Consider the following 16,271-nt stretch of genomic DNA (forward strand, 5'->3'; position numbering starts at 1 on the left):
TAATCTGAAAAATCTGTTTCAAAGCACAATGCGGTGTGTGAGGGGAAAAACGGAACTATAAAGGCAGAGAAAATGGTTCTCTCTTCAGATAACCCTTTTGAGAGTGAGAAGAGCAAAGCACATCGGTTTTAATAGGCTTGCTGCAGTGTGGTGTAGTGGTTAAGAGCGGTAGACTCATAATCTGGGGAACCGGGTTCCCGTCTCCGCTCCTCCACATGCAGCTGCTGAGTGACCTTGGGCCAGTCACACTTCTCTGAAGTCTCTCAGCCCCACTCACCTCACAGAGTGTTTGTTGTGGGGGAGGAAGGGAAAGGAGATTGTTAGCCGCTTTGAGACTCCTTCAGGTAGTGATAAAGCGGGATATCAAATCCAAACTCTTCTTCTCTTCTTATGCAGCACATAAAAAGAAAGGCCTTTTAGAAGAAGGGGTGAAAGTCTGACTACCAACAGTCTAACTACCACACAAATAAGTCTGACTGGTTCTTTGAAACCCAAATATGGATTTGCAGCCATGCCTCCATTAAACATTATGTGTCAGAAAATAAGATTGTGTAAAAGTATTCGTTGTGAACCTCTGGAAAATATGAGGAAGCATAAAGACTAGTATGACTGGTCAATAAAATAGCGGGATCAGCCTGTGATGAAGCAATGTAAAACCTTATGCCCAAAGTACCTATGGCCATTGCAGAGCTATTATGAATTCATTTTCAACATTCATGATTTCTGTGACAGGAAGAAAGATTTAAATTTAAGAAGCTACATTTGCAAGGCAAGTATGTATTTTCATCATTGCTGTGGTGGACAACAAGAGTAATTTAAGAATCAGCTTTTGTTGTCAGATGCTCCTTTGTGTTCAGATCAGGCCTGAGTACAATTATGTAGCACTTTCCCCTCTTGTATATGATAAAGTGTCATGATCACTGTATTTATCAGAGGTAGCTGTTTTCACTTGAGGGCCATTGAGGAACCTGCCCCTGGTAGAAAAAATAATTAACTGGTAAAGTGGTTCCTCTCCCTACAACCTGTGTTTGAACAGGAGCTGGGACAGTATTTTCTAAAAAATATTTTTTCATTCATTAAAAGGATTAGAAAAGGATCTAAGTGCAAATGTTGAGGGATGGTTAAATTTCCTTGGAAGGATTCAGATTAGGAGGCCATCTCTTCTAGCAAACAAATCTTTCAACATTTTTCTGGAAGTTGTTCCATAGAACATGGATTTACAAGAGCATTTCAGGAAATATTGCCAGCACTGAGGCTGCTATAAGCCACATTCTCCTACAGATTTTAGATTTCTTATGATTTAAGGCGGTTGGAGGATGGATGGCGGCTAACAGATTGAGGTTGAATCCTGACAAGACAGAAGTACTGTTTTTGGGGGACAGGAGGCGAGCAGGTGTGGAGGATTCCCTGGTCCTGAATGGGGTAACTGTGCCCCTGAAGGACCAGGTGCGCAGCCTGGGAGTCATTTTGGACTCACAGCTGTCCATGGAGGCGCAGGTTAACTCTGTGTCCAGGGCAGCTGTCTATTAGCTCCACCTGGTACACAGGCTAAGACCCTACCTCCCCGCGGACTGTCTCGCCAGAGTGGTGCATGCTCTAGTTATCTCACGCTTGGACTACTGCAACGCGCTCTACGTGGGGCTACCTTTGAAGGTGACCCGGAAACTGCAATTAATCCAGAATGCGGCAGCTAGACTGGTGACTGGGAGTGGCCGCCGGGACCACATAACACCGGTTCTGAGAGATCTGCATTGGCTCCCAGTACGTTTCCGAGCACGATTCAAAGTGTTGGTGCTGACCTTTAAAGCCCTAAACGTCCTCGGTCTTGTATACCTGAAGGAGCGTCTCCACCCCCATCGTTCAGCCCGGACACTGAGATCCAGCGCCGAGGGCCTTCTGGCGGTTCCCTCATTGCGAGGCTACAGGGAACCAGACAGAGGGCCTTCTCAGTAGTGGCGCCCGCCCTGTGGAACGCCCTCCCATCAGATGTCAAAGAGATAAATAATTACCTGACATTCAGAAGACATCTTAAGGCAGCCCTGTTCAGGGAAGTTTTTAATATGTAATGCTGTACTGTTTTTAACACTGATTGGGAGCCGCCCAGAGTGGCTGGGGAAACTCAGCCAGATGGGCGGGGTATAAATAATAAATTATTATTATTATTATTATTATTATTATTATTATTATTATTATTATTAAAATATGGCAGGGGATGGGGAAGACCAGTGGCCACCTCTTCTAGTTACCAAAATAAGCAACCACCTTGAAATTGCACTCCCATAGCAGCTGCCTGGCGTGCTCTGGTCCATGGGGTCACGAAGAGTCGGACACGACTAAATGACTAAACAACAACAGCAGCTGATTCACACATATGCAGAGTTTCACAGGGACCCACAGGGATCTTCAAGAAATGCAGACGGCATTTGAAGGCAGTGCAACACAAAACATGGTGACATGATTTGTACTTATCGGATGGGAAATCTAATAAAATAAATTATTTCCCCCACCTGGTTGTGCCATGTGGCATTCTGGTCGATGTTGCACTTTAGGTCCAGGGATCTCTGTCTCTTGATGCTCCCAATCCTCTCTCTAAGGATGGACTGATTGGGAAACACCACCCAGTTCACAATGTCCAATTCAGCTGCCAGGTTCCCCTTCTCATCCAAATACACTCCATCCATTGAAGAATTGTAAAACTGGGCGTCTCCCAGGAAAGGGTGGAGCTAGAATGGCAGAGAAAAGGGCCACATATAGAATAGGGGAAACAACACTATTCAACTCTGCACATTTCATGCTTGGATCTGCTGTCATTTGGGATTGGCTGCAGAGTGTCAGGGACTGGTCAGGGACTGGTTGGGACTGGTTAGGCAGTCTGGTAACGTGGAATAGGGCGTTCTCTGTTGTAGCACCACAAATATCAACCTTCCAAGTACAACAGCATGGAAAACGGAGAAGGTGAATGGTGAATTTACTTTAATGCTTTAACAAATTGAATGCTTTAACAAGATTTCTGTGCTACCTGATTGTAATAAATCCTCTTATGATACTGCTTACATGGTTGTAAACTCTCGAAAGCACATACTTCTACTCTTCTGCCCTGTAAAATGTTGCGTCAATAAAGACCAGTGTCTTTATTGTGTCAGCATGTCGGTACTTGGATCAGAGCCTAGGTTCTTAGAGGAGGACACCCTCCCCCCAATATCTGCCATCGTGAATGTTGAGATCTTCAGGATATTTCTGTCGACTAGCATATCATGTTGTCTGGTGACATGAAACAGGATGTTCGGTGTTGCAGCACCACAAATATCAACCTTCCAGGTAACACAGCATGGAAAACAGAGGAGGTGAATGGTGAATTTACTTGATTGCTTTAGCAAACTGAATGCTATGATGAAATTCTTGGGATACTGCCAGGGAGACAAAGGCCATCATGCCCCCACGCTGTCTCCGGACGATCCATCGATCTCCCGTAGAAACGCAGTATCAGTCAATTAGCGACACAAGCCTCAGAAATAGCTTTCCACATTCCAAGGACTGGTGCACGCTCTATCAGCAGAGTTCGCACAACGAAAGATGCACCCAGGAGAGCATTATTTACAACTTTATTCAGTGTTGGTCAGAACAAAGAAAAAAACATGACTGCCTGCTTCGATGTCCAGGCACAGAGAGAGAACAAAAGCTATAAACAAACAGAAACTTCCTGTGAGCCGGAAGTACGCAGACTGTGACTCAAACAACAGCCTGCTCCCTGTTTAAGGTGGAACGGAAATATCCTAACAGAAATTCCTATACTACCTGATTGTAATAAATCCTCTTAGGATACTGCTTCCATGGTTGTAAACTCTTGAAAGCACATAATTCTGCTCTTTTGCACTGTAAAATGTTGTGCCAATAAACTGTTTAACCATTTTTTTAAACAAAAGACCACAGAAACGCATGTTGAACCTTCAGTGGTTATGACCCAAGTATCAAAGTAGAAAATGTATGAAAACCACTGTGATTGTAATAATTACAAAGGAAACAAACAGCAACTCTACAACATCCCCAAGAATTTATGGATATTCATGTGCAGGGGTCGTGTGGGGGGGATGTTTGTGAAAACTCCCAGATCTAGCTCCCAACTCTGAGATGCCAGACCCTCCTCCCTTGAACTGCTAGTCACTTTGGGGCAGGCCAGGCCTAACTGCCTAACAATTGACATTTTCTTGGAAGGAGGGCTGCCCTCTCACAGGGAAGCTGGGAAACAGACAAGACAATGCTCCCATAACTTCACTTCCTTATTCTCACTCAGCTGAGCAGTTCTCCTCCGTGTAAATGCTACCTGAGAAGCAGCTAATCAAAGGCAAGGAGGAGGAGAGAGGGGTGTGGCTGGTTAAAGGAACCCCCTTCAGGAGTGCTGAATTAATTTTGAATTCAAAGCATGTCTGAAAGTGAAGCATGACATGGGGAATGTCACACTCCAGATCTGCGCTCTGGAAAGGGAATGTGGAAACCAACACAAAGAACTTTTTTTTACAAGTAAAAAATTATCACATTACCAAATACATAACCATATAAAGACATTTCTCTGAATGTCGAGACTTTCCCCCACCCCCTCCATGGGTCCTATGGTCAACATTTACAACTGCATATTATTCCATAATCTACATTTTCTATCCTTCCATATTATCCATAGTGGTTGTTACAAGTCTGATTAAAATCCTGCTCCAACACAAAAAACTATTAACAAGGGAAGGTATATCTCTTCTCCAGCACAAGATTTGCATGTTTACTGCCTTTCTATACTACTTCTCTGTCAAGGCAACCATCATTAAACCACTAAATGAAATTCTTGACAGAAGAGGACATTTCCAAAGGCTTATCCATACTTATATTTGCCCCACACTTTCTAGGCACACGTCTGTCCTTTGAAGCAGGAGGAGGCCTGCATTGAATGGCTGCAGAAATATCTAGTCACCTTCTGAGATTTATGGTTGACTGGATTCACCTTGAATTGTGTATTGTGACCTGTCTACCCCACCATCAGATAACTCTAACACCCCCCACAAAAAGGTTTTGAGTCTCAAACTTCCGTATGGGTCCTGAAAGGGTGTGGAGAAAAAATCCTTCCCTCAGAATCATAGATGATGTAATTGGATCATGGAAAGGTTACAATACATCCCAAAGCACAACAACAACAATTTATACCCCGCCCTGGCTGGGTTTCCCTAGCCACTCTGGGCAGATCCCTACAGAATATTATTATTAATAATAAAAGAGCAATAAAACATCAAACATTAAAAACTTCCCGATACAGGGCTACCTTCAGATGTCTTCTAAAAGTCATATGACTGTTTATTTTCTTGACATCTGATGGGACAGCTTTCCACAGGGTGGATGCCACTACTGAGAAGGCCCTTAGAGCTGGATGTCAGTGGCCAGGCTGAACAATGAGGGTGGAGCTATACCTTCAGGTATACTGGGCTGAGGCCGTTTATCCATCATAGGGACCCCTCAGGTTCATCGTCGTTTAGTTGTTTAGTCGTGTCCGACTCTTCGTGACCCCATGGACCAGAGCACGCCAGGCACTCCTGTCTTCCACTGCCTCCCGCAGTTTGGTCAGACTCATGTTTGTAGCTTCGAGAACACTGTCCAACCATCTCGTCCTCTGTTGTCCCCTTCTCCTTGTGCCTCCATCTTTCCCAACATCAGGGTCTTTTCCAGGGAGTCTTCTCTTCTCATGTGGTGGCCAAAGTATTGGAGCCTCAGCTTCAGGATCTGTCCTTCCGGTGAGCACTCAGGGCTGATTTCCTTCAGAATGGATACGTTTGATCTTCTTGCAGTCCATGGGACTCTCAAGAGTCTCCTCCAGCACCATAATTCAAAAGCATCAATTCTTCGGCAATCAGCCTTCTTTATGGTCCAGCTCTCACTTCCATACATCACTACTGGGAAAACCATGGCTTTAACTATACGGACCTTTGTTGGCAAGGTGATGTCTCTGCTTTTTAAGACGCTGTCTAGGGACATGAGTCTTTCCTTAAAAGTAACAAGATTACTCACATTCAGTTCAGTTTGATCACTGAAAGGCAGGCTTTAGCTAGTAGTTAACAAACTATGAGTTCATCTCATATGGAGATTGAGCTCATGTGATGCTGGCTGAGAGCCAGCAGACAGCAAAAATACATTAATGTAACAAAATGGTTGCAGGAGAGCAGCATGGCAGCGAGAGAAAGACCTAATGGCTGTAGGTTCTGGATGAGCGTCTGACCTGTGGTTGCAGGACTGCATCAGCTTCCTCATCCTCCTCCAACGGAGGAGTAAAATATAGCAAAAATACATTAAGAGAACAAAATGGCTGCAGGAGAGCAGCATGGCAGCAGGAGACAGACAAAATGGCTGCATGATATGGCTCATGGAGTCAGTCAGGGCCACGCCCATCTCCCAGGTCACATGCAGGGGGAGGATGCTCCAGACCAGTGGAAGTTATACTGACTGGAGTAACATCTCCCTGCCTGCGCCCACTCTAGGGAAACAAGGAATGTTGTATTTGACTGCTCCAATGGATTACATCCCACAAGAAAGAGTGCTAGGTTTCCCCCCTTCATTTCTGTTGGGAACTATGTCAGCAAGCTTTGAGGCAGAAGAAAGAAAGATTATTTTTACCAGAGAGCCAAAAGCCCTTTGATAGTGACTTGAGATAACTGCTTATTGTACTCCCACTCATCCTATTTGCTTTGTATCTATTTTGCAGGCTTTGCCATATATTCTAAAACTTCTTTGAGCAGAGGTAACATGTGAAGTACAGCCTCTCTACTCTCAAGGCCACTGTCAGCTCCTTTTTAAAAAAATGCAGACGATCTCCAGCATGAGCTCCTAATTGACTCTGGCTCAATTTCCTGCTACTGCTTTTCCATTACCATGATGAGTGGAGGGATTCTTCCCCCTTCATCTGGGCTGGCTCAGATTCTCCGTAGATGAAGCTCTGTCTCCTGACTTCTTAGATATGGCAGAACTTGTCACAGTGGAAGGGAATCCGCCCAAGATCAGCTCCAGCTGCCCTCTGGCACATAAGGGGCAGAGCAAAAGTGTTAAAATAAACACACAGAGACATTTAATCCATAGATAACAGGTGGGGGGAACCTGCATTGTGAAGGGTAGAAACAACATCACACTATTTGGGGTACCCTGCAAGTGGGTCAAGAGAGATGCACATTTGATGACTGGTGAGAGTAGGGGTCATCTTGGGAAGAGAACTGGAAAGGGAATATTCCAAGGGATGTGACTAAAGGACCCAAACACTGCAGAAGACCAGCATACTGAAGGTATGGCTTGGCTTCACAGGAGGCCCCAGGCAGCTTCCTGGTCAGTTGGAAGACCTTTCTTCCAAATTGGCCCAAACAGTTTCAGCTGGTAAGAAGTACAGAATATACACCCTACACCACAAATGAGAAGTAACTGGTTCCTGTGTTCATTTTCACTGGAAGCCCTGTCCACACTTTGGATCATGTTTAGCTATAGGATTCCCCAACCTGAATATTTTAGGGTCTCACAACAAACATTTGGGGGGTCAGATTGTGGCCACTCTAAGCAACTGTTTCACTCTAAGCAACTCGAACCTTCTCCCTCAGGAGGTTGTGGACCCTCCTTCCTTGGGTGTTTTGTAAGCAGAGGTTGGAAACATACGGAAGTTGCTCAAGAATATATTTCGAAGGTATGTTCCCACTAATAAGGAAGTTTCCAGGCCGGTTGCAACTGCGTGCTTTATTCTGATCCCTGATCAGATTCAAGGGGCTTTTGGCCTTCCGGTTCCCATAGACTCCATGGGGCATCATTAGCAGCAGAAGCAGCAACAGAAGCAGCAGGGATCTCATTCTGCCTCTGCCTCCTACATCTCTTGTCAGTAGCTCCTCTCACCTCCACAGACAGCACAGCAGAAGTCAAAAGCTCTTGCAAGGCCCAAGCTGCAGTGGCTCTCCCAGTCTGGGTGGGGTTCAGCTAAGGCAGAATTAAATGTCATGTAGCCTTCTCCTGCTCCCATCCCATCCTTCACCTGCTCTGAATCTCAGCTCCGTCTGACTCCAACACAGGAAATATTATCTGCACCAAATTGTTTTTCAGGCAGAGTACAATGAATAACACCTTGCTCTTGTTAATTCTGGTGCTTAGGTCATGTCCAGAAATATGTCTTGGGTTTTCTGAAGAATAAATTACTATGATTTTGATAATTATATGTGGTAAAAGTTTAGTCTCTGCAACAATGGCAGAAGGAGAAGGAGAAGCGATCTGGCGCAAGGCAGGAGGCAGGAGCGGTGACGAGGAGGGCAGAGGCATATGCAGAAGGAGAGGCCACGCAGGACTACAATTCCCAGCATGCCGTGAGAGACAGAGAGAGACTAGCTCCTCAGAGAGAGAAAGGGCTGGTTTAGGTTTACTCAAATGGAAGCGGTGGGTTGGATCCAGGGGAAAGGGCTTCTACAGGTTTCATCCAGTTCTTAAGATGGTGCTTGAAGGCTGTCAACTGCAGCTCAGTTTGCCCAATTTCTGTTTCAAACTATGGGGGAAACCATTGTGGTTGACATGTGCCCCTGACTCATTAGAAAAACAGCAAGAGTCCTGGGGTTCTTTAAAGACTTAACACATTTATTATGGCATGAGCTTTTGTAAACAACAATCGGTGCATCATGTTCTGATTATGTATTTTTTTTAAATATATTGATTTATGATGAACTTTTCAGGTTTTATGGAAGTGACTATCATTCGTTATTATTTTTGTCATAACCTCAGGCAAATATAATATTTTTAAGTTGAAGAATGACAATGGGAGAGTGTGGTAGATCAGTGCCAGTTTTTGATAATGGATAGTAGATCACAGCCTACTTGAAGTTGGACATGCCTGGTCTATACAATTTTTTATTTAATGGAAGAACTTAAAACCATTGCCACTGAGGAAAATTGAAAAAAAAAAACGTTAAAAAAGGCATTCAAAGGGGGAATTTGATGCTTTGACTGTGTCGGTGTCTGCATGCATACATAAGGTAAAGGTAAAGGGACCCCTGACCATTAGGTCCAGTCGTGGCCGACTCTGGGGTTGCGGCACTCATCTTGCTTTATTGGCTGAGGGAGCCGGCGTACATCTTCTGGGTCATGTGGCCAGCATGACTAAGCCGCTTCTGGCGAACCAAAGCAGCGCACGGAAACGTCGTTAACCTTCCCGCCGGAGTGGTACCTATTTATCTACTTGCACTTTGACATTCTTTCGAACTGCTAGGTTGGCAGGAGCAGAGACCGAGCAATGGGAGCTCATCCCCTCGCGGGGATTTGAACCGCCGACCTTCTGGTCAGCAAGTCCTAGGCTCTGTGGTTTAACCCACAGTGCCACCCGCATCCCTTGCCTGCATACATACATACTATCAAAAAAGAAGTGTCATTTGTGTTGGCACATAATCAAACTGAGATTTCTGGCTGCAGACAGTTTCTTCCACTGATCATAAAGATTCTAAACTGGTTGTAGACTGGTGAGGGGTTTGCCAGCTATTAGGAGAATACAGGAAGACACCAGAAATAGGTGATAAAAGGAGATTTTATTTCAGGAATCTGAATCCCTAATATAGACAAGAAATCTGAAGGTAAGAGCAACAGAGATAATATAAACTGACACATGCAAAACAGCAAATACATTTTCAGAGAGGCTGGTTCTGTCCAGATGTAGCTATTTTGGAGGAGGAGACAACCTCTTGGCATAAAAACACCAGCTCCTATACTTTCCCTTTGCTTTTGCCAAGCATTGTTTCTGATGTCAAATTGTTCACATCCCCTTTGGTGAGCATAAATACCAGGACATGCCTACATGCAGTGCTATTTTTCTAGAAAGAGAGGTGCTGGAACTCACCCTTCTTTCTCTTAGAATGGCAATGGTGCCCACCTGAGAGATGCCAAAATGGAGTTCCTGTGAGTTCCAGATGAAAAAAGCCCTGCTTACATGAGGTAAAGTTCCCCTTTCTTCATGTCTGAGTCTGACAACTTTACTTCTCCAAAAACCACCCATCTCCTCCCTGACTACCTAAAATCAATGTCACTGTCCTGTCCTGTACAAAACCAAAATTTCCAATAATGTCCTTCCATGTACTAACTTCTCTTGTAGCAGTTTTGCATCTCGCCAAGACTCATTTGTGGAAGATATTTCTCTTCTACAAACTCTTCATAAATGTGTAGATTCCCATCAGACTTTTTAACTATTTCCTTGATTCTATGATATCCTTAGAGTTAAGTGTCAAAGGTCATGTTTAGTTTTTTCTTGTCAGATGCTCTCTCATGTTCAGATCTGGCCTCAGTATAATAATGTAGCACTTGGGAATGAAGATGCAGCCTAGAAGCCCAGCACTGGAAGCCAAGATAGAGAAGACCTGCACGGCCACCATGTATTTCCCCTTCGTGCTCAGGTAGGTGGGCACAAAGGAGAGCCAAACGCTGCAGAAGACCAGCATGCTGAAGGTGATCAGTTTGGCTTCATTGAAGGCGCCAGGCAGCTTCCTAGCTAGGAAAGCCACTGTGAAGCAGATGGAGGCCAGGAAGCCCATGTATCCTAGGGCAGCATAAAGCATGGCAACAGACCCTTCATTGCATTGTAGGATGATCTCTCCAGGATGAGAGTGCATGTCAGACTCTGGGAAGGGTGGAGAGATTCCCAGCCAGATGATGCAGATGACAACTTGGACAATGGAACAGGAAATGACAATGGAGTTGGCCAGACTCTTCCCCAGCCATCTCTTCACCCTGTTTCCTGGCTTTGTGGCCAGGAAGGCCAGCACCACAGTGATGGTTTTTGCCAACACAGAAGAGATGGCAACTGAGAAGATGTTACTGAAAGCTCTTTGTCGAAGAAGGCAGGTGGATTTCCTTGGCCTTCCAATGAAGAGGAAGGAGGACAAAAAGGAAATCAGGAGAGAGATGAGGAGGATGTAGGAGAGGTCCCTGTTGTTGGCTTTGACTATGGGAGTTTCTTTGTATTTAATGAAGATTCCTGACACAAAGCCTGTGGTTAAGGATAAGAAGAGAGTAAGGGAAGCTAGGAGGCTCCCCAAATATTCCTCATAGGACAGGAAGGTGATCACTTTGGGGACACATCGACCTCGGTCCTCACTTGGATGCTGATCTTCTGGACAATTGGTGCATTCATCAGCATCTGCATAGAAGAAAAGACGCTTCAGTATCCTAATATCAGTCACACACCTACAATGGTCTTATGCTGTTTTAATTCTGAGGAAAGGTGGGCATATGGGAGAAATCAGGAAAGAACATGGTTTTGTTGGGGAAAAGAGAGGGTATTTCATTCATGAGGTGCCATTAGCAACATCATGTTTGGAGTGGCTCAGAAATTAGCCCTCCTATCAAAGGTCCTTTCCTCTGAGATCCTCCCCTACCTTCCTGAGTGGAGATGGTCCCTTCTGAGCAGGGAGCACAATCATAGCAGCACGGTTGCTTCCCTTCCTGAACCTTTTTGGCATATCCAGGGAGACAACTTTCTGTGCATCTTGAACGAGGCACTATCTAGACATAAAGAGATTGAGCATCAAGGAGTAAGTGTCAGTAGCATTTTGCCTTTGGATGAAATTTTATCCATGTTTACTCAAAAGCAGGTCCCATTAATCTCAGCAGGACTTAGCTCCAGCGAAGTGACCATAAGATTGCAGTCCAAGCCTTATATGTACTATTCAAAATGTTGTTAGAGCATAGCAGATGTAATAGGGAATCAAATAACAAATATAATTTCTCCTACCTTCTTAAATAGATTGGGCCATACAATTGCTTCTGGATTAATGGTGAACCTCATATTGGAGGATGCCTTTCTCTCTATTCTCCCAATCTTCACTCTAGCAAGAGAGTTGTTAGGAAACTGTACCCAATTCACGATATTAAAGTCAGCGGCCACTGCCCCATCCTCATCCAAGTACTGTCCATCAGCTGAAGTATTAGTATAGAAGCGGACTTCTTTCAAGAAAGGATGAAGCTAGAATAACAGGAAACTCCAGCATTAAGAGAACATAAAACCACAATGGGGACCCTGAATGGATTTCTGCCAGCAGGTGAAAACAATGTGATTGGATTATTTTATCATTCTTTCCTATTTTATGTTCATTGCATTCTTATGGAAACCACCTGGGATCACGTTGATGTGATGTGATGTGATGTGATGTGATGTGATGTGATGAAGAAAGGTGGCTTAAGAATTTGTAGAAATAAATCAACACAAGTCATTGCTGCAATGTTTGACTCTGAATTCAGAATGATGGGGGAAGAGGCCCAGTTGGTAGAGCATTTGCCTTCCACCCAGAAGGTCCCAGATTCAATCCTCAATTGCATCTCTAAGCAAAGCTGGGAAAGTTTCCCTTCCAAAAACTGTGGAGAACCGCTGCTAGTCAGTCAAGGTAGACAATACTAAGCTAGGCAGACCAATGATCTGGCTCAGTGCAAGGCAGCTTCCTGTGGTAATTCCAGAGCACAGACAATGAACTGCAGTTTGCAAGAGAGAACGGACATACCATACTTTTCAGTGTATAAGACCATGTTTTTCTACTCTAAAAGAATGTTCAAAATCGGGGCTCGCCTTATACACGGATATCTTCCCCCCCTACTTTCTTAAATCAGAGTCCCCAAAAATAGGGGCGTCTTATACATGGGGGAGTCTTATACACAGAAAAATACGGTACCTGCCATGCCCCTAGCCTTTGAAGTTCCAACTTGCCTCCTTCTCCTCCCACAATTGAAATCCGCTTTGATCTGGATGAATATGCTGCATTTAAGGCCTGAGCCACAGTTTGGATACTCAAGTAATTGACGTAGCTGTCTTGCGACTGGATTCTCTCAATGTCTTCTTGGGGCAGCAACTTCAGACTCTCCTGCTCCCTGCATTTTGTCAAACCCCTCACAGACAAGTCCTGCATTGAATATGAACAATCAAATAGTTCTTCTGAGCAGTTTAGACTAAGTGAGGTCACTGGCCCATAATAGTCCTTGTTCGTCCTTTTTTTGGTCTTCATTACAAAGGACAAAGAGCCATGCACAAATGGGAAGCAGTCAGTATCACATAATGAGAATTTGTTCTGAAGACCTGTGATTATCCAGACTTTCCCCTCACTTTGTAGCCTTTGAAGTAAAGATTCCACTTCTATGATGATAAATAGTCCATATTGAGAGTCTGTAGAGTAAACAAATACATTGACTTCTCTCCACATGGCAGGTAGTTCATGGGGTATCCAGAGCCAAGTCTTATGTACAACTCTTTCTGTGAAGGCAATACAAATTTCCTTTTTGATCATCAGAGGCGTCAAGGTACTCAGGGACTTTTCTCCGTTGTCATTGTCTGGAGCAAAGAGGCCGACCCACGTCCACCGGAAATGCAGGAGGAGTTGGACCACCCCATGGTACTGAGTGTCTTGCTTTGGGGTCATCCAGTAGACAAACGGGAACTGGGCTTTATCATTAAGAACAAAGCCATAACTGAGCTGGTGAGGAAAGAAAAAGAGACTGGTGGTTTGTATTTCAGGACTAAGAGTGGATACTTATGTGAAAGAGGAGGGCAAATTGAATTGGAGCAAACCTCACAGAGATTTTAAAAATAAATTTAATAATATTATATTTTAAATTTAATCATTTTTTATGCTTCTTATGTCTCTAAATATGGCTCTTCACTTCATGAAAGACAATTTTGCAAAGCTGTGTACAATGTAAAGTAATAATAATAATAATAATAATAATAATAATAATAATAATAATTTATTTATACCCAGCCACTCTGGGCAGCTTCCAATACAATAATTTATCAAATATTAAAAGCTTCCCTAAACAGGGCTGCTTTCAGACGTCTTCTAAAAGTCAGATAGTTGTTAATTTCTTTGACATCTGATGGAAGGGCATTCCACAGGGCAGGTGCCACTATCGAGAAGGCCCTCTGCCTGGTTGCCTGTAACTTCACTTCTCGCAGTGAGGGAACTGTCAGAAGGCCCTCAGCACTGGACCTCAGTGTCTGGGCAGAACACTGATGTAAAATGAGTTACAACATCCTAAGTTTTCCCTACAGTCTGACTAGGTGGCATATGTTGCCTGGTGTGTTGGACCTGAACCCAGTTCTTACCTGTGGGATCTTGTAGGTGCCCAACATGCTTGCAATGTGCGTGGAGATGTCGGATTCACCCCCTTCAAGAACAGCCAACAGCTTTTTCTGTCTTCCACACCTGTAGTTTGGAATATTGATTTTCCCACCAGCAAACAGGTCTATCAGGGCATCGGAAGTCATTCCTCCCTGAAAACAGGTATCATATATGCTGTAGCCGAGGGTGATGTTTGGTAAGAACCTGGGATTGTCATTGATATCCTGAACAGCAAGGGCGAATGAAAGAACATGTGCGCTCCTCCCATCCACCCAGCTGCAAAAATAGTGTGTCACACAGTTACCCTCAATTCTGTGAAAATGAAAGTCACATTCTTTTTTCTGTATTAATCAAAGCAAACAGGAAAGGAGGCCAGATGACAGGGAAAAGTAAGGCAGAGGTGTACCAGTATCTTTATCTGCAGTATCTTTGCAAGGAGAAGAAGAAGAAGAGTTTGGATTTCATATCCCACTTTATCACCACCCTAAGGAATCTCAAAGCAGCTAACAATCTCCTTTCCCTTCCTCCCCCACAACAAACACTCTGTGAAGTGAGTGAGGCTGAGAGACTTCAGAGAAGTGTGACTGGCCCAAGGTCACCTGCAGCTGCATGTGGAGGAGCAGAGACGCGAACCCGGTTCACCACTGCTCTTAACCACCACACCACACTGGCTCTCCAGGAGGAGAAAGGAGGCAAAACCAGAACACAAATCTATCCCTTGTCTGGTGACCTTGCCCCCCCGACCCCCCTCCAGGTCGAGTGGTTAGCAACTGTTACTGTATCAAACGACCTCCCAGGCAATGTCTCACAAAACAGGTTCCCAAATAATGGTTTGCATATTTCTAATGGGGACATGGGAAGAGCAGCCCCACAGAGCAGCCAAGAAGTCTTAGCTATGCTGGGCTGTGCTGGGCGCCAGATGAAAAGGTCCTGGAACCAAACTGAGCCCACAAGCTGCTTTGCGTGTGACTAAGCACAGTAGACATTTCCAATTTGCAGCTCCATAGATTTTGTTGTGCATGGGTGAAATAATTGTGTAGTTCCAATGTTGCTTACCACAGAAGACCTGCAGCTCAAACACATCTAACAGCATTTCATACACTTCAGAGAACAAGTTATTCTTTGGAGAGCAACACACATCAAAACTACAACCAGTTACTTAAATTGCATTATAAAATGCTTTGAAACACTGTTTTTCACCAAGCAAAAAGGCATACGAAAATATTTAAACAAAGTAAAGTAAGGCAACAGACATTCTTGTTTCAACCCCCAGAAAAGACCCACGACAGCTTCAGCTAGTTACATATTATAGGTTTATAAGCAAAGAGAGCGTTTGTTGCATTGGTGTAACATATTGCTAGCCAGATATCCCAATTGTATTGCATCCCACTGAATGAGGTGTTTCCTCAACAAAAAAGAGGGACCAGTGATTTATCAGGGCTACCAGAAAACAGGGTTAGCTCAGGTACATCAAGCAAACTGGAGAGTAGCTAGGAAGCAGAAATATATCCCATCAATACATCATTACTTACTGCTCAATTCTGTTGAAGGGGTTGCTGGAAAAGGTGAAGGAATGTTGATTTTCAAAGAACCTTGGAGATATGATTCCACCAATAAGGTGGTCTGCTGGCTGGTAAAAATTCACAGCAGAAAGTGCATCGCTGATCACAATCGGTAGGCACTTTTCACTCTGCTGCATCCCGTAGGTTACGAGAGACATCACCAGAAACAGTGTTATCATTCTGGGTCTTTCAGCTACCCTTTGCTTGTGACTGTTCCTTTCCACACTTGCCACTGTTCAGAAGAAGCTCCACATTCTTGCAAATCTGAAGCTGCAGCTAATTTACAAATACAGGGAAGTGTCTGGCTCTGGCCTCAGGGTCAAAGGGGGATTGAGGGGAAGGGCCAAAGATTCAATGGACAAGCATCTGTTTTGCCCCCCAGAAGGTGTGAAGTGCAATCCTGACTCACCTCTCCAGGTAGTGCTGAGGATGTCCCCTTCCTGGAAAGCTGCTGCCAGTCAGCAGATGGTACAGATCTCAAAGGCAGCTTCCTATGTTCTGATTAAGCTTCGCACAAACTTAGCTCCCCTCTTCACCTGCCCTATATATTGGCCCCAAGGACTCTGTGGCACACAGGACA

The sequence above is a fragment of the Podarcis raffonei genome, chromosome 2 (genome assembly GCF_027172205.1).
Source record: "Podarcis raffonei isolate rPodRaf1 chromosome 2, rPodRaf1.pri, whole genome shotgun sequence".
Taxonomy (NCBI): domain Eukaryota; kingdom Metazoa; phylum Chordata; class Lepidosauria; order Squamata; family Lacertidae; genus Podarcis; species Podarcis raffonei.